This window comes from Octopus bimaculoides, chromosome 5, assembly GCF_046866305.1.
Source record: "Octopus bimaculoides isolate indiv1 chromosome 5, ASM4686630v1, whole genome shotgun sequence".
Taxonomy (NCBI): Eukaryota; Metazoa; Mollusca; class Cephalopoda; order Octopoda; family Octopodidae; genus Octopus; species Octopus bimaculoides.
This window is the reverse complement of record NC_142932.1, coordinates 46,567,706-46,590,390: the sequence shown is the minus strand read 5'-3', so window position 1 is coordinate 46,590,390 and position 22,685 is coordinate 46,567,706. Positions and strand designations below refer to the sequence as shown.

General features: G+C 36.0%; 1 long non-coding RNA gene across 3 annotated transcripts; it reads left to right on the top strand.

Moving 5' to 3' along the window:
- The first annotated feature begins 879 nt into the window (after window positions 1-879).
- LOC106883808 (uncharacterized) lies at window positions 880-15,349 on the top strand. 3 transcript variants are annotated; one of them, XR_008264178.2, is made up of 4 exons: window positions 1,297-5,082; window positions 6,693-7,158; window positions 8,220-8,310; window positions 15,216-15,349. It is a non-coding gene; the product is annotated as an uncharacterized LOC106883808 (long non-coding RNA). The 3 variants fall into 3 exon arrangements; XR_016241880.1 differs by lacking the exon at window positions 15,216-15,349 and having other exon boundaries at window positions 1,303-5,082; window positions 8,220-8,768; XR_016241881.1 differs by lacking the exons at window positions 8,220-8,310; window positions 15,216-15,349 and having other exon boundaries at window positions 880-5,082; window positions 6,693-7,705.
- The last annotated feature ends 7,336 nt before the right edge of the window (window positions 15,350-22,685 follow it).

Sequence of the window (22,685 nt, the reverse complement as noted above, 5' to 3'; positions counted from 1 at the left end):
TAGTGGTTTGGCAGAAAAAAAAAGACCAACAGAACCAATAGAATAAGCCTCAGTGTTACATATGTAAGCACTGAAGTTGCTGTAATCAACTAAACCAAGCATGGGCAACTTGTTTTGAGAAGCAGGCCACATGAGATGTAACTCATCATCAGGTAAGCTGTGCTACTAAAAAAATTTTAAGGTAATTTTTCATTAGGAATGCTATTCAGAAAAATCCTATAAGCCACAGTTTTCCCATGACTGAACTAAAACGTTCAAGATAGTGCTCCAGCATGGTCACAGCCCACTGACTGAAGCAAGCAAGATAATAATGTATACTAACAGTATCAGTGGAAATTTCACAGTTATTTTGATGGTTAGAAATATATTAGAAAACTATAAATGTTTCTATATTGTGAGGCAAGATTCTCCATTAATCCGTCTATTTTGATTTAAATCACTCTTTTATTACCATCGTAAGGGTTCTTTCTTACTTTCCATAACTATGTAGTTTTTACAAAATGTTGCCTCCAGTAACAAAAACTGTTTTTAATATAATTTATTTTAAAACGATTCTTTAGATAGTGTTAAGTTCCACACAGGTAGTAGTGAATGTGCAGTCATTGGAGACAACATCTCTGAAAGGAATAGTCTTTGTCACATTTCCTAGTTATCTATTTTGACTTTACATCAAGATGTAAACGATTTTAACTGTGGAATGAAATCAAAGATATAAAGCAAGCTGTTTGTAATCTTAATCTGTGACTGCACAATCACACTGGTAAAGTCTTTAAAATAAGGTAAATACACAGCATTACTTTCTTATTTTCAAATTAGTGAAAAGTAGCATTTTTACAAATTAGTGAAAAGACTGTGCAGTAAGAAGTATTTTTTTCAACAATATGGCTCTGGTTTTAGTTCCACTGCATGGCACCTTGGGCAAGTACGTTCTACTATAGTCTCAGGCCAAACAAAGCCTTGTGAGTGGGTTTGGTAGATGGAAACTAAAAGAAGCCAGATGCAAGGTATGTGTGTGTGTGTGTGCACACGTTTGTCACCCCCAGCACCGCTTGACAGCTGATGCTGGTGTGTTTATAACCCCGTAATCTAGTAGTTCATCAACAAAAAAAAAAAAAACTGGCAGAATAAGTACCAGGCTTAAAAAACATAGGCACTGGGATTGATTCTTACGAATCGTGAAACATGTTTTTATTCATAGCAATAAATATTTCAGTGTGGTGAAAGCAACCATGTTCTTATTCTTTTTTTAAATATCTTGAAACACACAAAATGCTAGAAATAATAGCATGTAAATATTTTTTCTATCAAAAAAGGTGTTTTTTCACTTCAATATTTACATGCTATTATTTCTTGCATTATGCGTTTGCTTCGAGATACTACCAAAAAAGAATTATTTCAGGTTCTCTCAAAAGTTTAGAAAGTTCTTATGGCATCAACAACTATGTTGTTTCCATTATAATGTTGTGAATAACTCCAAAATGCTTGAGAGACAAAGTGAATTGTAGAAGCTTTGAGATTTTCTCAGGAGAATCATTTCTTACTTTCAAAGAAGTACAAAACTCTAATCTACTTCAAGGTACAATCGTCTGACTCCAAGGCACTTGTGAGTGCTCCAGCCACTTTCGTGAAGGACCCACGAAAGTCCTCCAAAATGTGAAGTGTCCAGTATACTTGTCACTGCCTCATCTTCTTCAGCTTGAGGAACAACCGAAAGCCACAGGGAGTAAGTTCTGAATTGTAGGCAGGGTGAGGGGCAGTTTTGATGCCCATCTCTGTCAAGAAGTGGGATACCAGGATGTAATTGTGAACTGGTGCATTGTCCCGGTACAAGCGCTCTGGCCTTTTGTGGCGAAATCTCTCCCTGAACTTCTTCAAAACCCCCACAAAGTACTCTTTGTTGACCATTTGACCAGAAGGAAGCCAGTAGATGTAGATGATGCCCTCACTGTCGAAACAGGGGATCATTATGAGCTTCCTGGTGGACTTGCTTCGCTTGGCTTCTTGTGCCTGTGAAAAACAGATGTTCGGCTCATACAAGTTAATCCATAACCAGTCTGGAGTATTTCATAAGTTTCTGTAGCATTTTTGCTTCCAAGTTGTTTTCACGTTCTGACTGCATTCTGCAAATTAGTTAACTGTGACAAGCAGTGTTTAATAGAGGGTGTTCAAAGTGCTGTTACAGCCATCTCCTTGAATCTAGAACAACAAAAGTTGGTAGGTCGGCTTTTTAGAGGTATAGTAATGATCTAATAAAATTACAATAATCTAGAACCGTCATAAGTGCTTTTAAAGAAAAGTGATTTCTTTATTGCCCACAAGGTGTGCACAAAGATGGGACAAAACAAAACATGTGGGACATATAACAAAAATTAAAATTATGACAATATGAACAAAAAATGAAAATGAAAAATGGAAATGGAACTACTCAACCCACTTACAAGCAGCCTCATTTTCTACCTTTTAAAACCTGATCCTTCTAACATGTCGAAGCCAATTTCTTCCAATAGCCTGTCATAAGTTGTGAAACTTGGAAGTAAGTCCCAGTCGTCATCCAACTCCCAAGAACTGTAACCCTCTTTATACGTATGTATTATTTCCTCCTGTTCTTTAGTTGGTAGCACACACCTGTGAAACTCCATAGCATTATCAAATCCAGCAGTTACAACTTCTTTTCCATCGTCCCATGACAACACTTCATTTAACAACTCATTATTATATCCATATATTATGTAGGCTTTACATTTCTTTCTCCTCTTTTTTGACTTGGAGGAGGGGTTTTGAACTTCTTTGTGTGTATTTGACTTCTTTTTTTGTTTTTGTGTCTGATGGGAATGGGTAGGCTTGGTGTCTGCAGGGGGAGGGTGGGTCTGAGAGGGTGTGTGGGTGTGGATTGGGGTTTACAGTTCGGATCACTTGCCTTCTTCCTCTTTCTTCCTGTGACCTTTTCCCATTTATCCTCTGTTTCTGTCACTTCCTCCTCCTTTCTGGGACTCTCTGGTTTCTCTTTTTCCTCCTCCATATTGTTTGGTTGTTTCTCTTCTGCTTTTTTGATGTTTGTAGTGCAGTCTGCTCTAATGTGGCCTGAAGGGCCACATTTACAGCAGCTTGGAACGCTGCCTTCGACCCTGGCTGTCATTATTGTTTCATCCATTATTATTGACTCAGTGATTTTTTCCAAAGTCACATTTGATCCTTGTACTATCAGGTTCAGCGTCTGTCCCTTCCAATTTACGCTATCTTTTTTGTGGCCTGGGGAACCCCTATGCTGTCCTCATTTCCAAGGAGGACAACGTCTGCCACCCAGGCCACATCAATTTATGGTGGGATCTCTTTGACGCTGATTCTCGTAGTTCACATTTCTCGGTAGGTGGGCAAAATCACCACTTCTTTACTCCTGGTAGTTGCCGCCGCCTGTTTTCTCGCTGATACTGCATCTCAAAACCTCACCTCCACTACACCAAACATCGAGCCTCTTGTCAGGTATACGATATCTTTCCATATTGGCCTCAGCGCTTTTTCTACCTGTTCTGTAGTGACAATATTTATTTTACCTTTGCTTATCGAAAAGGTTCGATGCATTGTTTTCTCTTTTATCCTGTTTCGTATCTCTTGCGGGGGTAGGGACAGCTTTACCTCGAAACCATCTCGATTCATTTTATTTTCATGTCTTCCGAATTCCTCGATATTTAATTCGGTCTCTCGACATTTTGAAACATCGACAAAATTCCTTTTATTTGCTTTCAGTTTATTGTCCATTTCTCAGACCGCCTCTAACAACTCCTCCACAGATGACGATATGTCTGAGAAGCTATAGTCTTCCACAGACATGCCTTTGCCATGCTATCTCTTCTCTTACGAGAAGAGAAAGAACAAACAACCGTAGACACACAAACTGCCGCAAAGCAGCGCACAACAATCAAAACCTCACAAAAGCAATTCAACAGACAAAAAGCTTCTCCCGAAGAAAAGTAGATTTTTTATTTCCCACAAGGTAACAACATAGAAGGGGACATCACAATCTGATTTGGGGTCAGATGATCGAATGGTTATAACAAATATGAGATTAAAAATTCACAAAATATGAAAATATAAAAAATCGAATGATAGGACAGACCGGAAGACGTAACGGATGGAGTGGGGGCGGGTTTAATTCGGACCCCACAACTCCTGCCTCACCATTGATACCTGGGATACGTCCTGTCTCGCATTCATGAGGTTACATTCATACACAACACCCGTGCTGCATTCTTCTATCGATTTTCGAACATTTTCACAGTCAGGAATGTTTTTTCTAGTTCTATTTTCCTTTTAAGATGAAAGGTGGAGTAATTCACCAATTCAGGGCCAGAGATGAAGATGCCTGAGTTTAACCCTTTCAATTTCGTCACCCAAATCACCTCTCTCGCAATTGCTACTACAATGAGGAAACAATTCTTACCTTCTTTCGATATGAAATCGGACGGGTCAATTTTTACTATAGACTCAGCCGATAGCTGTACTCTTCCTGCACTTAAACAACAGCTGTTCAGTATAAACCTACACGTTTAACACCTCCAAACACTGAACAATAGCGTGCGGGACAGTTTCCCTATCTCACTCACATCTTGGACAGGTCGATGGGTCGTGGCCACCATGCTTTGTGAGCATGTCCTGGATAGATAAGGCTCCTCGGTAACACTGCCATGCCAGAGATTTCTGAAAATTGTCTAGGATCTTTGGCCCGAATGTACGTTCGAACAGACTGGCCAGCTTATTATCATCGAAACCTAGGTTTTCCCCAAAGGTATCGTCACATTCTGCCTTTACCAACCCTCTATAAAAGAATGTGGTGGAACCACTAGAACAGGCATTACCCGAGCCTCTCCTGAAGAAAAGTCTAAAGAATTCTGGAATGCACCTTATATATTATTTGTAAATTTACATGCAAATTGTCACGACTACATTTTGTCTTATTACCACGTATGCAAGTATACTCAGAGTTTTTATAAAAAATATTGCGTGTTATTTTCTTTACTGAGAGAAAAATGTAATTTTACGCACGAGCTAAAAACAATTTTCGGATTCTGGAGTTGTACGTGCCTGGTAAGTAAACTTGATCTCACACAGACCTCATTTAAAGCTTAAAACGTTATATTGTGGAAGGACTGCTTATAAACACACAAAACTATTAAATTCACTTTAAATTTGAATTAATTTCATGTGTACCAGTGACCATAGTTGAGTGCCGAAAACTTTAACACTTCACGAAATAAATTTGAAGTGAATTTATCTAATGATTCTTCTGCAATGGAATTTTTTGGTTAAATTAAAATAGTTTGGAATCTGAAGTTCATACCAGTTAATACAGCTGATAAAAGTTAGTGTCTTTGGATCTTTTTTAAAACGGGGGCCACATTTTTCATTAACGAAACACTTTGAAACTTGGATCACTGGTAGAATGTGTCATATAAAACATCTTTTTCTCTTAGTCTTCTTAAAAAAAAAAAGAAATCCATAAATTATTCCATGTTAAAGTTGTCGTATTTCTGTAATTTCAACCAATCACTGACGTCCATTCAGCCGATATACATTAAGTGCCGACTACATAAACAAACGATTCTGAAACAATTAACCCTAACCCTAACTCTAACCCTAACCCTAACCCTAGGGTTAGAGTTAGGGTTAGGGTTAGGGTTAGGGTTAAAGCAAATTTAAAATGAAAAAAGCAAATAAAACGAAGAATCGTTTGTTTATGTAGTCGGCACTTAATGTATATCGGCTGAATGGACGTCAGTGATTGGTTGAAATTATCGAGATAAGACAATTTTTTACATGAAATAAATTCGAATACAAAAATATTTTTCTGTTCTATAACACAAAATAGATAAGTATACGAAGTTTGAAAGTCTTTCGGTACCAAAAGCACTACGTAAAACATTAATGAAAAATGTGGCCCCCGTTTTAAAAAAGATCCGTGTCTTTTATTTCAGTACCATTGCTACTGACTCCTGTTGTTGCATGCTGCAGTTGGCAGTTGGTTACTAAGGCTGCTTAGTTTCTCTGTGCCTCTTTTCTCTTCCGACTGTCAGACTCGAACTCATTATAAGATCTCTTTACGAAAAGTATACGTTGCAAACACTGCGTTGTTCCCAAGTTCATTTTTGTTACATTTAAGGTGACGTAATAATAGTTCAGTTTCTGTACTTCTTGATCGCTTTTTGTTGCTGACGATTTGTGTGTGTTAAATCTCCGAGGTAAGTTTGTCTGAAATGCTTACTGAAAACCAAATGATACAAGAATTTAGCGTTTCTATAGAGGGGAATCGGATATTATACAGAGCGTCAAAAACTATAATTATTTCGGCTGTGTAAGTGTTAAGCATCGTAAACTATGATTCTGCTAATACAGAAATAAACTAAGAATAAAATAAAATAATGTTTTTAAATTAGAGTGGATTCGCTCTTTTTTTCTACTATTTTTCAGATTTGATGCATTTAATTTTTTTTTTAGCTTTAAGTTCTGCACCTCAGATGTTCAAAACATAAATCTAAAAACATAAAAAGGAATTTAAAAGAAAATCAAAGCTGTGAAAGAGCGGGGGCAAGATGAATTTTTTTCTTTTGTAGAATCGTAATCTTCAATGCTTAAAACATATACATGTTACGAAATTGCGTTTTTGATGCACTAGATAATTTCTATCTGTTTTCTTACAGGCACACCAAAAATTCCAGTCCGATCCCTGAGATCTACAAAATCGCTTTAAATGCATTTTTGATAAGAGGAACATTCTACGGCTATGTCAAAACAGCCAAGTCGAGCCGCGAGGGACCAAAATATCAAAAAGAAGGAATTTCTGATTGCATAAGATTCACACAATAATTTTTAATCCAAGTAATGTTAAAGTATAAGATCTGTTAAAACCGAAATGAACGTAATGATATTGCTATACATAATGCTATATGAAAGAGAGAAAAAAAAAGTAAGCTTGAGATCAAAGAATATGATTGCGAAGTCAAAAGGCAGACGACAAAAATTATCAATCCTGAACTTGAAAAACAAAAATATCAAGCTTGCAAAAGAAGACCAAAACTAATGTTTAGTGATTACTAGATCTTTATCTGTCGCCACATTACCGGTGAAAATGTTTGCTAATCATGCAGGCGTAGGAGTAGCTGTGTGGTAAGTAGCTTGCTTACGAACCACATGGTTCCGGGTTCAGTCCCACTGCGTGTCACCTTGGGCAAGTATCTTCCACTATAGCCTCGGGCCGACCAAAGCCTTGTGAGTGGATTTGGTAGACGGAAACTGAAAGAAGCCCGTCGTATATATGTATATATGTATATATATATATATGTATGTGTGTTTGTGTGTCTGTGTTTGTCCCCCAACCATCGCTTGACAACCGATGCTGGTGTGTTTACGTCCCCGTAACTTAGCGGTTCGGCAAAAAGAGACCGATAGAATAAGTACTTGGCTTACAAAGAATAAGTCCTGGGGTCGATCTGCTCGACTAAAGGCGGTGCTCCAGCATGGCCGCAGTCAAATGACAAGTAAAAGAGTAAAGAGAGTAAGAGTACCTTCTTTTAATAGTAGACTGTTATATAGTGAAAGCCTCGTTAGTTACTATGGTGACAACAATCTATCTATCTTTATTTCTTTCTCAAGATTCATTTTGATTGGAATTTTAGTTTTCTCCTTTTTTTTTCTATTTTTGAAAAGAAAAGCTCTACATTGTATTATGTCCCCTCTGTGCTCGGCCTTGTGTGGCTAATAAAGAAACTTATCTATCACACACACAAACTAACCCCATCCCCGCCCCACCAAATATTGTTATATGGTGAAAGTCTTGTCTTGAAACCGCGTTGCATTGCGTTGTCTCTATGTTGAAAGACAAACAGAAACATACAAACACATACAGAAATACATACACACACACACACAAAAATATGTATACTATATAATGAAAGTCTTTTTTAAGCTCTGTTGAGTTGTGTTGGCAGACTTGTACTTAAAATTACCTCTTTTTAATCAAAACTTGTTAGTTGCTATAGTGACAACAATATTTACGTCTTGCCTATCTTTCTATCTATCTTTCTACCTACCTACCTGCCTGCCTGCCTTTCACACACAGATTCTCTCATTGTATTTCTCTCTCAACAATAACTTTTTCTCCTCCCCTCTATCTAAAATACATTGTGACGTATATTTTGATTCCTCCCTTCTTTCCATCATTCTAATAGATGTCGTGACGGAAAAATAGAGGGAGACCCGCTTCTCTTTTATAATATGAAATTATGCAGGCATGCAAGAGGAACAGTGTTATATGCTGATGTAAGTGCTGGTTTGTTGACTTAAAGATTATGTAATAACAATAGACTAAAACGTACCAGCTGAAGCGCATATCAGATGACATGAAAGCTGTTATAACAGGAACCAGAAAAAAAAAATGAAATGCAGGTAAAAAGATTAGTCAAACGTCAGGTTCACTTACAAGTAACATTGTTACGTATACCTATAAGATAATGAAGGGTGAGAACTTACCCTATATTTTCCGAAGGTGGCGAGATAAACGTTTGTCAACGACCGTTTGGCAGAAGGGAAATGAAATTTTTATTATGATCACTACGGATCTAATTTACATAGATGATACAAAGACAAATACAAACAAATGTACAAAATGTATGAGTTCTTTTTAAAAATTTTTTACGATGTTTTTATAAAATTTAAAAAACGATGACTTTGAATATCCAGACATACATATGCATGCATACCCACACACATCTATATAAATATATATATATATACACATACATACATACATACATACATACATACATACATACATACATACATACACACACACACACACACACACACACACACACACACACACATACCCATACATACACCTACACACATGTATGTCTATAAAAAGAAGGGGAGATTGGGTTTTTCAACCCGGCAGCCTATAAGGCCCAGCAGTTTGCCTTTTATTTTCACAATGATTAGTTTGGGTGACTTACACCCACCTTTTTCACTACTTCCTTCCATCTTCGTTCATATACTTTCTCAGACAGGGTTCTCTTTTCCAGCCCTATCTTGCTCTTCAGGTGATATCTGAAGTAGAACAGCAATCCAGGGCTGGATATGTAGGACCCTGTCACTATGCCTTCCATTCTCGTCCTCCATATACACTCTTTCAATACTGCTACCGTACAGAGAAAACAAGCCTCACCTTCCTTTGATAGTCCAGTTGGCGGTATCATCTTTATCATAGACTCAGCCGACAACAGGTGTTCCACGTAAATCATCAAGCCGGAGAGCTTCCGACAATGTACGAGAGCGTGCTGGACAGTTTCACTGTCCTGCTCGCATCTCGACCCTATCGAATGCTTTACTTTGGTCTAAGTGGACCACTGCCCCTCCTTTGCCGGCTAATTTCCCAACCCTGTCTAAGGTGTAGCGGAGAAGGTGAAGATTGTCCTGGATCGACCTGCCTGGGATTGCACAGGTCTGTGCCTTCCCGACAAGCTTCTCCACGACCGCCGTCAACCTTTTAGCTAACACCTTGGCCAAAATCTTTAGCTCTACGTTGAGTAGAGTTATGGGCCTATAGTTACTAATGCTATCCCCCTTGCTTGGGTCCTTCTGTATCAGCGTCACAGAACTGGGAATTCTCCCATTCTGCTGCCAGTTTGCATAGACGCCTGCCAGAATCTCCCCAAACAAGTCCGGCATTGCTTGGTAAAACTCGTAGGGCAGACCATCCAGTCCCGGAGACTTTTCCCCAGCGCACTCGGCCAGCACCTCTCTTACCTCCGCGGGAGTGATCAGGCCTTCACAGCATTCAGCCTCGCGCGCCGAGAGTCGAGGCCCGCCAGCTAGGAAGTCTCTTAAGGGCTCCCCACGCTCAAGCGGACCGCTCTCCCCGAACACCCGAGCAAAATGCTGGTGAAGGGCCTTTTGCATCTCCTCCTGTCCATAGATCCCGCGTCCCTGCCCGTCAGTCAAAGACCCAATGCAGGACTTCTTGCCCTTCTGACTCTCCACATGGCGAGCCCATCTGGCTGCGTTGATACCTTCTCGTTTCCCAGCGCGTAACTTAGCTCTGACTCGGCATCCTTCGTGTTTGGCATTGAGGTGACGATACAAGACCGTTCTCGCCGCCGTCACTCTGGATGCGGTGCCAGATTCCATTGCCTCATCTAGACTCCTTGGCAGAAGGGAAATAACGTTGGTATGAATAACTAAATATATATACAGGAAGTTAGGATAGTACGAGACAGGTAACCTCGTTCACTTCCTGTTAACGATCAAGGCATGTAATCTCGTACTTCCTGTTAAAAAGGGGAGTGGGGGGGACAGCGGGAGCTTGGCGCGGATAGAACTAGAACGAGACGGAGCTGCATACGGGTCGGACCGTTCACCAACTACCTTGAAACCATTGAGACTGGACCTAATCTCCATATATGAACATTTACTTCCCAGTTTGAACACTTTGTTGTTGCGATCGGAAGGTTACCCCTTTTTCTTACATTATTAATTTGTCGTAACAACATAACAATAATATTATGAGTCAAATGGTGTAGAATTCGATTCTTAGTAAGGAATGAACTGATATATAAATAACGTAGATTATTTCTTGAGACGTAAAAGTTTTGTGCGGCTGACGTTGGTCAACTGTACTGATTGGTAAGTCTAAAATAACGAAATATAACAATGGGGCCTTTTATTTGTCATATGTGTCGGTGAAAAGCTGTGATTAGTAGTGTTATCAATGACGTTCGTTCTTTTTGACAGGTAACACTTAGTGGTTTTGCTTCAGAATTAACCAACCACATAGCTGCTTGTATTGCTTGTGGTGAAGTTGGAAATGTTGTTGGTTATACTGTTGGTTGTGCTGGCGGTGATGTTTGTTGCTTCCATAAAGCATCTGAGAGTGAATCTACTTTCAAGTTAATACATGGCGTCAAGTTGAGATGAGCTCAAATATTTTATTTAGAATTGGTAAGGCGACGGACAATGCAGAGTATCTCTGTGAAGTAGGGATCATAGACATTGAATCAGTTTTGCGTAGTGATACTCTGTCTATGATCATGTACTGTGTTTTTGCACTCCCGCTTCCTGTGATTGATAACGCATTTGCATTGTGCTGCGGTTTTCCACGTGGCAGTGGAAGAACGAGTCTTTATGTTGAAGTAAGCAAGTTTCGAACGTGTTTTATGGGTGGAGGACACAACAATCTGGTATAATATATTTCTTTCATGCAATTTGCCTTTCGTGAGTCAGCACTCTATGCCGTAGCAGTTTCCTATAGGTTCTTCTCGTTGGTATTGCCGGTGGCTACCCGCATTGCGGCTGAACATTTTTATATCAGTTGAGCACTATCCCATTTCATTGTTTCAGATTTACCGGTGCATATTGTTAATGTTAGCCGACAGCATAAAATATTTAGGCATGAAGAAATGATCCAGTTTACCAAAATACAATTATAATAAACACGTAATGTATTGAGCACTTAGAAATGACATGTTTACGTGGAAACACAAACACACTATCAAATATACACACACACACTCACACACGCTCACATCCATCCATCCATAATATTATTAAATACATATGTACGTACAAAGATACATATTATAAAAGCCGAACTACATAAAGAATTATATACATTATTTATATTTGACGGATATTTGTCCTCATCTTGTTTGTTGTTAACACAACGTTTCGGCTGATATACCCTCCAGCCTTCATCAGGTGTTTTGCGGACACTCCAATTATGGAGTGAATTTTAGGGCTTATAAATCTAATATTCTCCTATTCTTCTTTAATACCGGTTCCCATATGCTGTTCATATCTGCACTCGGTCTGCTTAGGAGGTTGTTGTGTCTTATCATATGTGCTGCTTCTTTTAGTTTTCGTATTTTCCAGTGGTGTTCTCTGTCTATTATTTTAACTTCATCCCACAGGGGGAGGTGGTCTCCATTTTTCCCTACATGATCAGCTATACCCGATTTATCAATATTTCCCCGTGTCACAGCATTACGATGTTCGTCTACCCTTATTTTGAGGGGGCGACATGTTTCGCCTTTGTATAACCTACCACAGCTGCATGGGATGGAGTACACGCAGTTCTTAATCATATTCTCTTTCATTGGTGGTTTTACTCGAAGGAAATATTTGCGAAGTGTTGTATTACTTTTCAGTATGGACACTGATATCTATCGACAAGAAGAGGGTTTAGCTATGGATTCGCCATTATCACCGATAATAGCCAAAATATACACATGGAATACTTTGAGAATTTGGCTTTAGGATCAACACCACTAAAACCAACCCTATGGCTGCGATATGTTGATGACACCTTCATACTCTGGCCCCACCAGGAAGATGTCCAAGTGCTGCTAGATCATGTGAACTCAATAAATCCATCCATACAGTTCACAACGGAAAAAGAAAAAGACAATCAGCTAGCATTCCTGGATGTATTAATTTCGAACTTGGGTTCTCATTCCTAAGGTATTTTTCGATGTTATTATTATTATTATTCAGGTCACTGCCTAGAGTCGAACTCGGAATCTGGGTTTAGTAGCCCGCGCTCTTAACCACTACGCCATACGCCTGCAGCAATTATAGAGTGAATTTTAGGGCTTATAAATCTAATATTCTCCTATCCTTCCTTAATACCGGTTCCCAAATGCTGTTTATATCTGCACCACAGGCATATGGCGTAGTAGTTAAGAGAGCGGGCTACTAACTCCAAGATTCCGAGTTCGATTACAGGCAGTCACCTGAATAATAATAACAACACCGAAAAATACCTTAGGAATGAGAACCCAGGTTCGAAATTTCTCCAAGACATATCAGCCGAAACGTTGCGGGATCTATTTTAAAACGGGGGCCACAGTATTTTCTTAACGAAACACTTTGAAACTTGGAACACTGGTAGAATGTGTCATATAAAACATCTTTTTCTCTTAGTCTTCTTAAAAAAAAAAAAGAAATCCAACATTATTCCATGTTAAAGTTGTCGTATTTCTGTAATTTCAACCAATCACTGACGTCCATTCAGCCGATATACATTAAGTGCCGACTACATAAACAAACGATTCTGAAACAATTCTATCGGTGATAAAATTATTATTTCCTTGTCAAAAAATGGCTGAAGCATATTGGCAGTAGCTAATAAACCTTTCTATTATAGGCTAACCCTAACCCTAACCCTAACCGTAGGGTTAGGGTTAGGGTAAAACAGCAAATTTAAAAAGAAAAAAGCAAATAAAACGAAGAAAAAAAAAGAAAATGAAAAAAGCAAATTTAAAATGAAAAAAGCAAATAAAACGAAGCTATGGAGATTAAATACGCTTTACACCGCTTAACCAGCCAAAGGAGTAAATATAAACAACTGAATACTTGTCAGTGATTGGTTGAAATTATCGAAATAAGACAATTTTTTACATGAAATAAATTCGAATACAAAAATATTTTTCTGTTCTATAACACAAAATAGATAAGTATACGAAGTTTGAAAGTCTTTCGGTACCAAAAACACTACGTAAAACATTAATGAAAACTGTGGCCCCCGTTTTAAAATAGATCCACGTTGCGTTATATCAGCCGAAACGTTGCGTTAACAACAAACAAGATGAGGACAAATATCCATCAAATATAAATAATGTAAATAATGCACATAATTCCACATCTCTTAAATATAGAACTGCATAAAGAATTAATTACAAATTTAGAGTTTGATATTTCTGACAAATGTTTTAATTAAATTTATATATTCCTCTCGTGGTCTATCCTAGAGATGGAGATGGTGGAGGGCTTGAGTGGTCCAATAACTCTGAGAGTAATACAGTCTAATATTTAGAGCTTTTGTCAGGGACATCCACAGCGGTAAAGTCAAAGAAGAGGATCCAAAGCGAACATGACCATCGACTTCTAAAACTCCAATGGCGAAGCAAGTGGATGTAGACAACAAGGGCCGATCTCAGTAACATTTGAGCAGGCATAGAGGATCAACCTTCTTTGGAATAGTTAAGAAGGCGTCACTCGAGACTAAGTCAAGAGATAATCCGTTATAATTTCATTGCATGATACATGTCTCATTTTTATATGAGCTGCAGAGAATAGTTCAGGAACCAAAATGTGTGGGTAATTCTCTAGTAAATGGAGAGCCGTTTGAAGTTCCTGCGGCTGATATTTCCTTCGACAGGGAGAAACTGAAACCCTGGGACACGAGAAACTTGCACACGCTTAGACGCGCGCTCCCCCACCCCCCACACAGAGTATAGTGTGTGCGTATATTTGACGCTGATGAACATTGATGAAGTATGTAAACATTGTCGAGAAATTGAAAAAATTCCATTGTTACTCCCACTACTAGAAATTTTTATGAACCCGTGTTTGTCCCGTTAAAAACGGTGCATCAAAAATGTCTATATAAAACTAAGAATGAACACAAAAATAGTGGAAGTAGAAATAAGCAACGAGTTTGTAAAGGAATAGTCATTTCTCAGATAACTATATACCACCAAGTTTATATTTTCCACAGAGCATTTTTATTAAATTAAGTGTATTGATTATTGATTTCGACAGGGCATTGAAACCTGTCCACATTTATTTTGCCAACAAAACACGACGTCACCATGGTATCTTTAATTAATGGTAAAATACTAATGAGGCGATCATGGTACACTTATAGATGAACGATAAGCCTTGTGTTTAATCATCGTTACATAATGAATCACAAAGAATTCTTTAATCGTGGTATATATATTTTTTCTATCTTTTGGAGAATTCTATGCAGTTGTTTTTCTTTAATGCATTTTTTGCCCGTTTTCTCCTTTAATCATATGCGTATGCGTACATAAACACGCATATACCTGAACGTTTATATTTTGCATATACGATCGTGTATGTTTCAAAGTGAATATATACATTCATTAATGAAAATGTTTGCCTGTTCGTTTACTTTAATTTGATAGATGTGTAGGCTAGTGACATTCTGCCATTGAAATTCACTGTCGTTTTATATATTTACACGCAAAACTGTATGCTCTGACATTTCTAAATATGTCGATAATTATGTATATAAACATGAGTACAGGGATATATTATTATTCATTTGTACATATTTGTTGTGTTTATTTTTTTCTTCTTACTTTTCATTTTATTTACCTTTGAGTCGTTTCAAGACAAAAATAAAATATATTTTTTTAAACTAGTAACAATATACAAATCAAGAAATGAAAAATTGAGTACGAATGTCAACACCAATCCAAAATAGAAAATAACAAGAAATTGAATGAAAAAATAACATAAACAAGTCTATAAAAATAAAACGAAAAAATAGATAATTTGAAAGGAAAAGAAAATTTAATCTTAAGATGTATCCTTTGAGATAAAATGAATAAAATCAAAATTATCTTTGTATTTCTTTTGTTTCTTCTGTATTTATTTTATAAAAAGACATTTCCCTTATGATTGCAATCTTAGCTTTTTTCGCTATTTTAACTTTTTTTAGGCTTGAATTTTCTTTTTGTTATAGTTATATAAATGTTGAAATTTTGCTTTACAAAGCTAAAAAGGTATTTTATGTCATGCTCTGTCTATTTGCAATGGGAAATGAAGTAACCTGATCTTGAATAGATGTACTTCAACAAGATTTCCGGGTGTTTTAGTCTAAAACAAATACATGATAATTGTAGCTTCAGATGACATCAATATGGCCGTTCTTTTTGTAAAAATTACTAACACAGGTACAAAAATATATTCACACATGTACACAGAAACACCCAGCATGTTGTTCATTTAAAATTTTGCTTCATTTTCCTTTATTTCCTTGACCTTTTGAGTTAGCTATCACAATATAAAATTATATTTAATTTCACAGCTAAAAGTCAAACTTTTGTGTGTAGTAAAATGATAATCTATGAGTAAGGGATACATACAGATCCTCGTCGACTTACGACCTATCCGACTTACGACCGATCGACTTTACGGCGATTGGCGCGGCAGCAATAATAAATAATCCAGTTGAAATCTAATGGATTTAGTTACTTAGAAATTAACCCGTCTACAGATGATGACAGCTAACAAACGCTTCCCCTAGGTTTGGTTATCAATCGACATTGTGTTGGATGACTATTCTGTCGCGAGGACATCGAGGCAGCCTCGTATTTATTTATAAGACGACTGCTTGAGACTCCGAAATTTTTGACTAACACCAGTATAATAGTATTATACAGAACACTGTGTATGACTTGAGAATGTACCTTAAGAATGTATATGTAGGCCTATACGACCAGATTGACTTACGACCACTCAGTCGGAACCAATTGTGGTCGTAAGTCGACGACGACCTGTATGACATCAACATAGCATCTGTCTAGCTATCTGTCAGTCTGCCTGTCTGTCCGCATGTATGTATGTATTTCTAAATTACATTTATATTTCTGATAAGCACTTGTACGCTGATGGCTGATATCGTTGCACACAACGAAGATTTACAAGCTATTAGAGATAAAATTATATTGGCATGTGGCATGGTCACGCAGTCTTGTTAAAACTGTTCTTCTTTCTCACGTTGGCAACAAGCTAAACAGGAATGCCAATATTTAAGGACAAAACTGAAAATAGAATTCTGAAGTTATGTATATCTTTTGAATAATTAAATAAATTTCTATTTTAGGCAGAGCGATATATTAAAATTGACATAAAAAATATTTTCAGAACATGCAATTTTTTTATTTGCCTGGATGTACGAATGCGAAACGTGAACATCATATTTATTGAATGTTAAACAATTAGAACATTTTCAGCAATTCGGGTGAAATCTCTAGAATACTTTGATGTATTCTCTAGAATACTTTGATACAGTGTCTATTTCTCTGTTAAATATAGCAGAGATGTGAAAAGCAAGCATCATAGATGCAAAACTTTGTGGACAGTTTTAAGTTCCTGTCTGACCAGATTCGTTTCTATAGTGTTCCAAAGCTAACTACAGCCCTCTCAATTCTCAAGTTGATTTTTAAATCTAAATGTTCATCCTCAGAGAAAGATACATAAAAGAATCTGCTACATCAAGTCTGGTTCTATATTCTATAAGTATGTTTGGTTTCACACATGTCTCTTCTAGAATAAGTTTAAACATTACCTTAATTTTCTTTAAGGCTTATTCTATGTTCAAAAGATAATCATTACAAGCACGGGAGAAGAGATTCATTATTTTCTGTATACCTTGTTTTATGTGAGCCATACTATCATAATCGACAGTACGCGACAAATAGCTTCTAAGAGTAAAAAATCCCTTTGATTTAGGTATGAAACAATTTAGATTATACAATTTTTCTGTGCCTACAATACCTCCCTTAAATGCAGGACCAATCACAGCTACAAAAAATATGGAAAACTAAAGTATATCTTTCTGTTTAATATCGTAATGCACTAGAGTTAGCACTATTTGTATGGGAGTAGGCTTTCTAGATATACATTTCAACAAACATGGGTTCCGACTTGCCAATTAGTGTTTTCATTCATTGCGTCAAAAGCTTTCGTTAGATCAACGAAATCTCTCTGCACTTCTGCAATTGCCTGAATTCATCTCTTTAACGACACTTTTGGCTTCTTCTGTAGTAGGACAAGTATCCATCTCTTTAATAATCTAGTGCTGCGTTACGTCTCCTATGCCTGTCATACTATTGTGGATGAATTATAAAAAAGACATGTAAAATGCTCTGAAACTTTCAATATCACTGAATCCGCCTCTAGAACAGTGAGAAATAGTAGGTGATTGGTGAGGACCAAATATTTGGTTAAACAAGTTGTACGTGTTTTGGAAGGTATTTTTCGCCAAAGGCCAAAATATCTGTAGGTATACTCGACGACAAGGAAATCGGTTGACCCATCCTGAAAAGTTGATATATGGCGGCGCTTCAATAATTTTTCTATTTTCAAAGTTCCTTTCTATGTAAATTAGGATTAAGCAATTTCTGGTACTTGATGTCTAAAAACTTAGATAGTTCTGAATTGTTTGCATCGAACCAATTTTTGTGTCTGCATGCTCTGAAGCCTAGAATATTGCCAGATATGGTATGTGTATTTTGTCTGAAATCTGATCGTGTATTCATTAGGCGATAAATTTGCTAGAACTTTACGGAAAGATGCTGATATTGCAGGGTTTGTCGGTATTGTAACTAATTTGGGACCTTCATATAAGTTATTGTGAACTTCGTTCGTACAAGCCAGTAACCCGGTCAATACGTGACCCCACGCAATACTTTAACATGGCGTAGTTCATGAATGTCACGTTTGTCTATTATGAAGTCAGTACGATGATCATATTTGAATCGGAAATGAGTGTAGGTAACATTATGCTTGAGATTCTGATGAAACAGTGAATTGCCTGTCACAAGACCAGGTTCAAGACATAACTGCTTGAACCTGTATACATTTTTACCTTTGTAGAAACATCCCAAGCTAAGTCATGTATTGCAGTCAGGATATACTCGAGGATTAAAATCACCAGATAGGGGTTCTAGCCGCCAGTCAGTGCTGAAAGAAAGGCATTTCTAAGATTCTCGTAGAAAAGAGATTGGGTTTCTTTTATTGAGTGAAGTGTTGGTGCATGCGCAGAAAAAAGTCACATAAAGAAGTTTAATGCTGAAGTCATTCATAGTGGATGACAACTCATCTGGCTCATCAACTAGGTTCTTCCTGATCGCAAAGAAACCGTAGTCACAATCCATATCAATTAACTGACCTTCCTCTTGCAATCGTGTCTCAAAAAAGGGCTGCATTATTGATTCTGTATCAGTCAGGGTTGACAAGCTTCTTCCTTCCTTTTAAGTAACAAATTAGGATCGAGTCAATTTGTAACGTATCTTCTCTTGTGTAAGGTGATTTTCTGTCTCGTTAGATGAATATTATATACCAGCAGTACTATTGCTTCGACAACTTTCTGTTAAAGTATTACAAGCTTATTTTCTTATTAGGAAAACTTATCAAAGTATTCATCTTAATATATGTGATGAATGGTGGAAGTTCAATTGAAAAGCCATCAGTAACAAATTTTTATTATTCAATGTGTCTGAAATATTTTCCATTAAAAAGTTGCATAAACAATTATAAATGAGTATAATACAATGACATTACTTTGTCTGAAACAAAAGGAAATAAAAATAAAGAAATAAAAAACAAAACAATATTATATTCCATCTTCCAGGTCATTAAAACTTTTGGACATATTCATACAATTATTGTTACAATATATTCATAAGCCAGATAAAACATGATGGCAGATTATGCCACATTCTGTTAATGGCAATATATTTTAATCACACAATACCAAACATTTATTTTCTAATGAGAGCAATTCGGTTTTTTCTCCCTCCCATTCCTACTAAAAGATACATGTAACAATACTCAATTCATGATGGTATTGTCTCTTTGTTGAATGTGAAGTTTGCAGTGCAAGGAATTTGTTGGTTTAAGACAAGTAAGTTGGCTTTGGAAAAATCAGGTTTTCACTGCAGACGGAAATGTAACAGCATGATGTAATTCTGCAAGTTGCACTGGTTGAGGCAATGTAGAAATAAAACATACCACGAAGATTCCCTTGATTGCACACTGTGATCTTCCTATATTATGCTTAAATTTCTCTCCAGTTAATTGTTATAAACAATTGACTCTACAGCAATCATATTAATGTATCCGGAAATAAAAGGAAATTATTTTGGTATAATGTATAAAGAATATCTGTGAAAGTTTCAATAACAATATCATACAATTTATACAATAATAAACAAGTTGGAATTATTGAAAAATTTCAGGCTATTTAAAGATGTCTTACAAATTATCTTCTCACTGCATATATCGTTTCAGAGTGAAACAGAAAGAATTTCATGAAACTCGGTAATACTGGGGACTTTAACAAACGATATACTGAAATATTTGTCTTAAATTGAATTTAAAACTGAAAGATTATAACACGTAAAAAAAAAAAAAATTAAATGAATCTCGAAATACTGAAATAAAATTAAATAAAAATCAATAATTGCTACATATTTTAGACTAAATGTCAACCATTAATAAGTTTTTCTTCCACAAATATATTGATATAATTAATGAACAGTTAGAAGTGAGATGTTTCTTTAATTTTTAAGTTTATTTCTGATAATGGTTTTGACTGGACATGTCTATAGATTCACGCTTGTTAGAGTGCATAGAACAGTTTTTTAATCCTCAATGATTAATAATTATATAATATGAAGGTATTGACATATGTGTTTTATAATAGGTGTTTAGCGAATCTGAGCAAAGCGTGTTGTCTAAAACCAGCATTGTTAAGATGGATAAACAGAAACAGTAAATTATTTACATTATTTACATTCGAAGGATATTTGTCCTCATCTTGTTTGTTGTTAACACAACGTTTCGGCTGATATAACCTCCAGCTTTCTTCAGGTGTCTTAGGGATATTTCGAACCTGGGTTCTCAAGGTATATTTCGATGTTATTATTATTATTATTATTATTATAATTATTATTATTGTTGTTGTTGTTGTTGTTATTGTTCAGGTCACTGCTTGGAATCGAACTCGGAATCTTGGGGTTAGTAGCCCGCGCTATTAACCACTACGCCATATGCCCGTAGGTATATGGCGTAGTGGTTTAGAGCGCGGGCATATGGCGTAGTGGTTAAGAGCGCGGGCTACTAACCCGAAGATTCCGAATTCGATTCCAAGCAGTGATCTGAACAATAGCAATAATAATAATAATAATAATAATAATAGTAGTAGTAGTAGTAGTAGTAATAATAATAACATCGAAAAATACCTTAGGAATGAGAACCCAGGTTCGAAATTTCTCCAAGACACCTGAAGAAGGCTGGAGGGTATATCAGCCGAAACGTTGTGTTAACAACAAACAAGATGAGAACAAATATCCGTCAGATGTAAATAATGTACATAATTCCTCATCTCTTAAATATAGAACTGTAAGAAACAGTAAAGTACTGAATTTTTATTTTAACATTCTACATTCAGATTCAACTTAAGTAGCAGCATTTAGTCAATAGGACTACATAACAGACAATACTAATTTCTTCTAATATTATTTGAGTTTGAGCTAATTAAAGGAATTATTAACTGAATATCAGTAAAAGTGTTAATCAATGAAAAAGATGTGGAAATATTAAACACCATATTTATTTACGTATATGTTCTTTTATTGGAAAACATGGTCGTATGATTTCCATTGTGTAGATTTTACAGGAGGTGCGTTTTTTATAGCTTACATCAGTGAAGTTCAAAGTTCATTTAAAATTTGCTTGACTTTTGTTTCTTTTGTTATATTTCTAATAAAACTCGCTAAAGACTATCTTTTCCATACATCGTAATATTAAGGAAATAATCAGTGCGTATCATACAGGAGAGATATTTTTCCAGGATTTCATTGCCTATAATTAAGGTACATTATACATAAATATAGTAAATATTATACATAAATATAGTAAAAATCAATACATAAATAAAAGGGAGGAAATAAATAAACAGCTTTTAAATAATATGAAGAAGAGTATAAAACTAATACAACATAAGTATAATCCTATTTATTTTAAGTTCATTTGTTGTTGATCCTGCCGTTCTTAATTAATATTTTCTCAACTTGAAGTAAAAAATATTAGATTAAGATTATGTCAATATAACAACGAGACAAAACCTTACAAACAACTTTAAAGTTGGAACAAGGTTTCATTTATCTTAAATTTGTTCAGTGTTTGGCTGTTTAAGGATCTGATTATTTTCAGCAATGTTTTTTTGCTCTGCTTGATAAGAATGCTTTGTCTACATACAATCCTTTTTTCAATGTATTCAGTAAAAAATTTAGAGCTATTATATAATACTAATTGTCTTAAAGTTATAAGAATTTTTTTTTTTTTTACTAAATCTTTAATGGTGTCTATAAATATTACACAAAAAGCAAAAATACAAGACAAATGAATTTTTGTGATAGACCGAACTGAAAAACGAAAGGCGACAAACTAAATTATATTTCTGTTGTATCGTGGAATAGAAACATTTGTTTTCAATTATTTGCTAATAAATGTGCCTCGGCGGTTTTCTCCACACTTCTTTGACTTATTCATGGATTTTTCTGCATTTGTGAGCAGGTTAGAGAAATGTAATGAATTATCTTGTAACTTATGACCAATTAGAAAAAATATAGAATTGAATAAAACATCATAACCACAGATATTGCATGCTTTTACTTCTTGACAAAATACCTTTTCCACAATACAACAATATTTGTTTCAACAAATTAGTTTAGATAAAAAGATTTTGTAAAAATGTACATGAAAAAGAAAAAAAAAACAAGGACTAATTAATGTCGCTGATATATTTTATGATGACGGTGATGATAACGACGAGGATGACGATAGCGTTGACGTTGATCACTAAGCTTTTGAGTAAAATTCCACAAAATTCAGTTTTGGTTTCCATGGTGGTAGACTTAGTCCATGACATTGTTTCAATTTCAAACCGAACAGTGGACACAATTCAAAACACTCGATGGCATAGACCGAAGGTAATGAACCTTTCAACGCAACAGATTCCAATTCTTTCCAAAGGACTAAAGTTTCCCCAAATTTACCACAACATTCCAAATTAATGAAACACAGAATGATGTCCAATA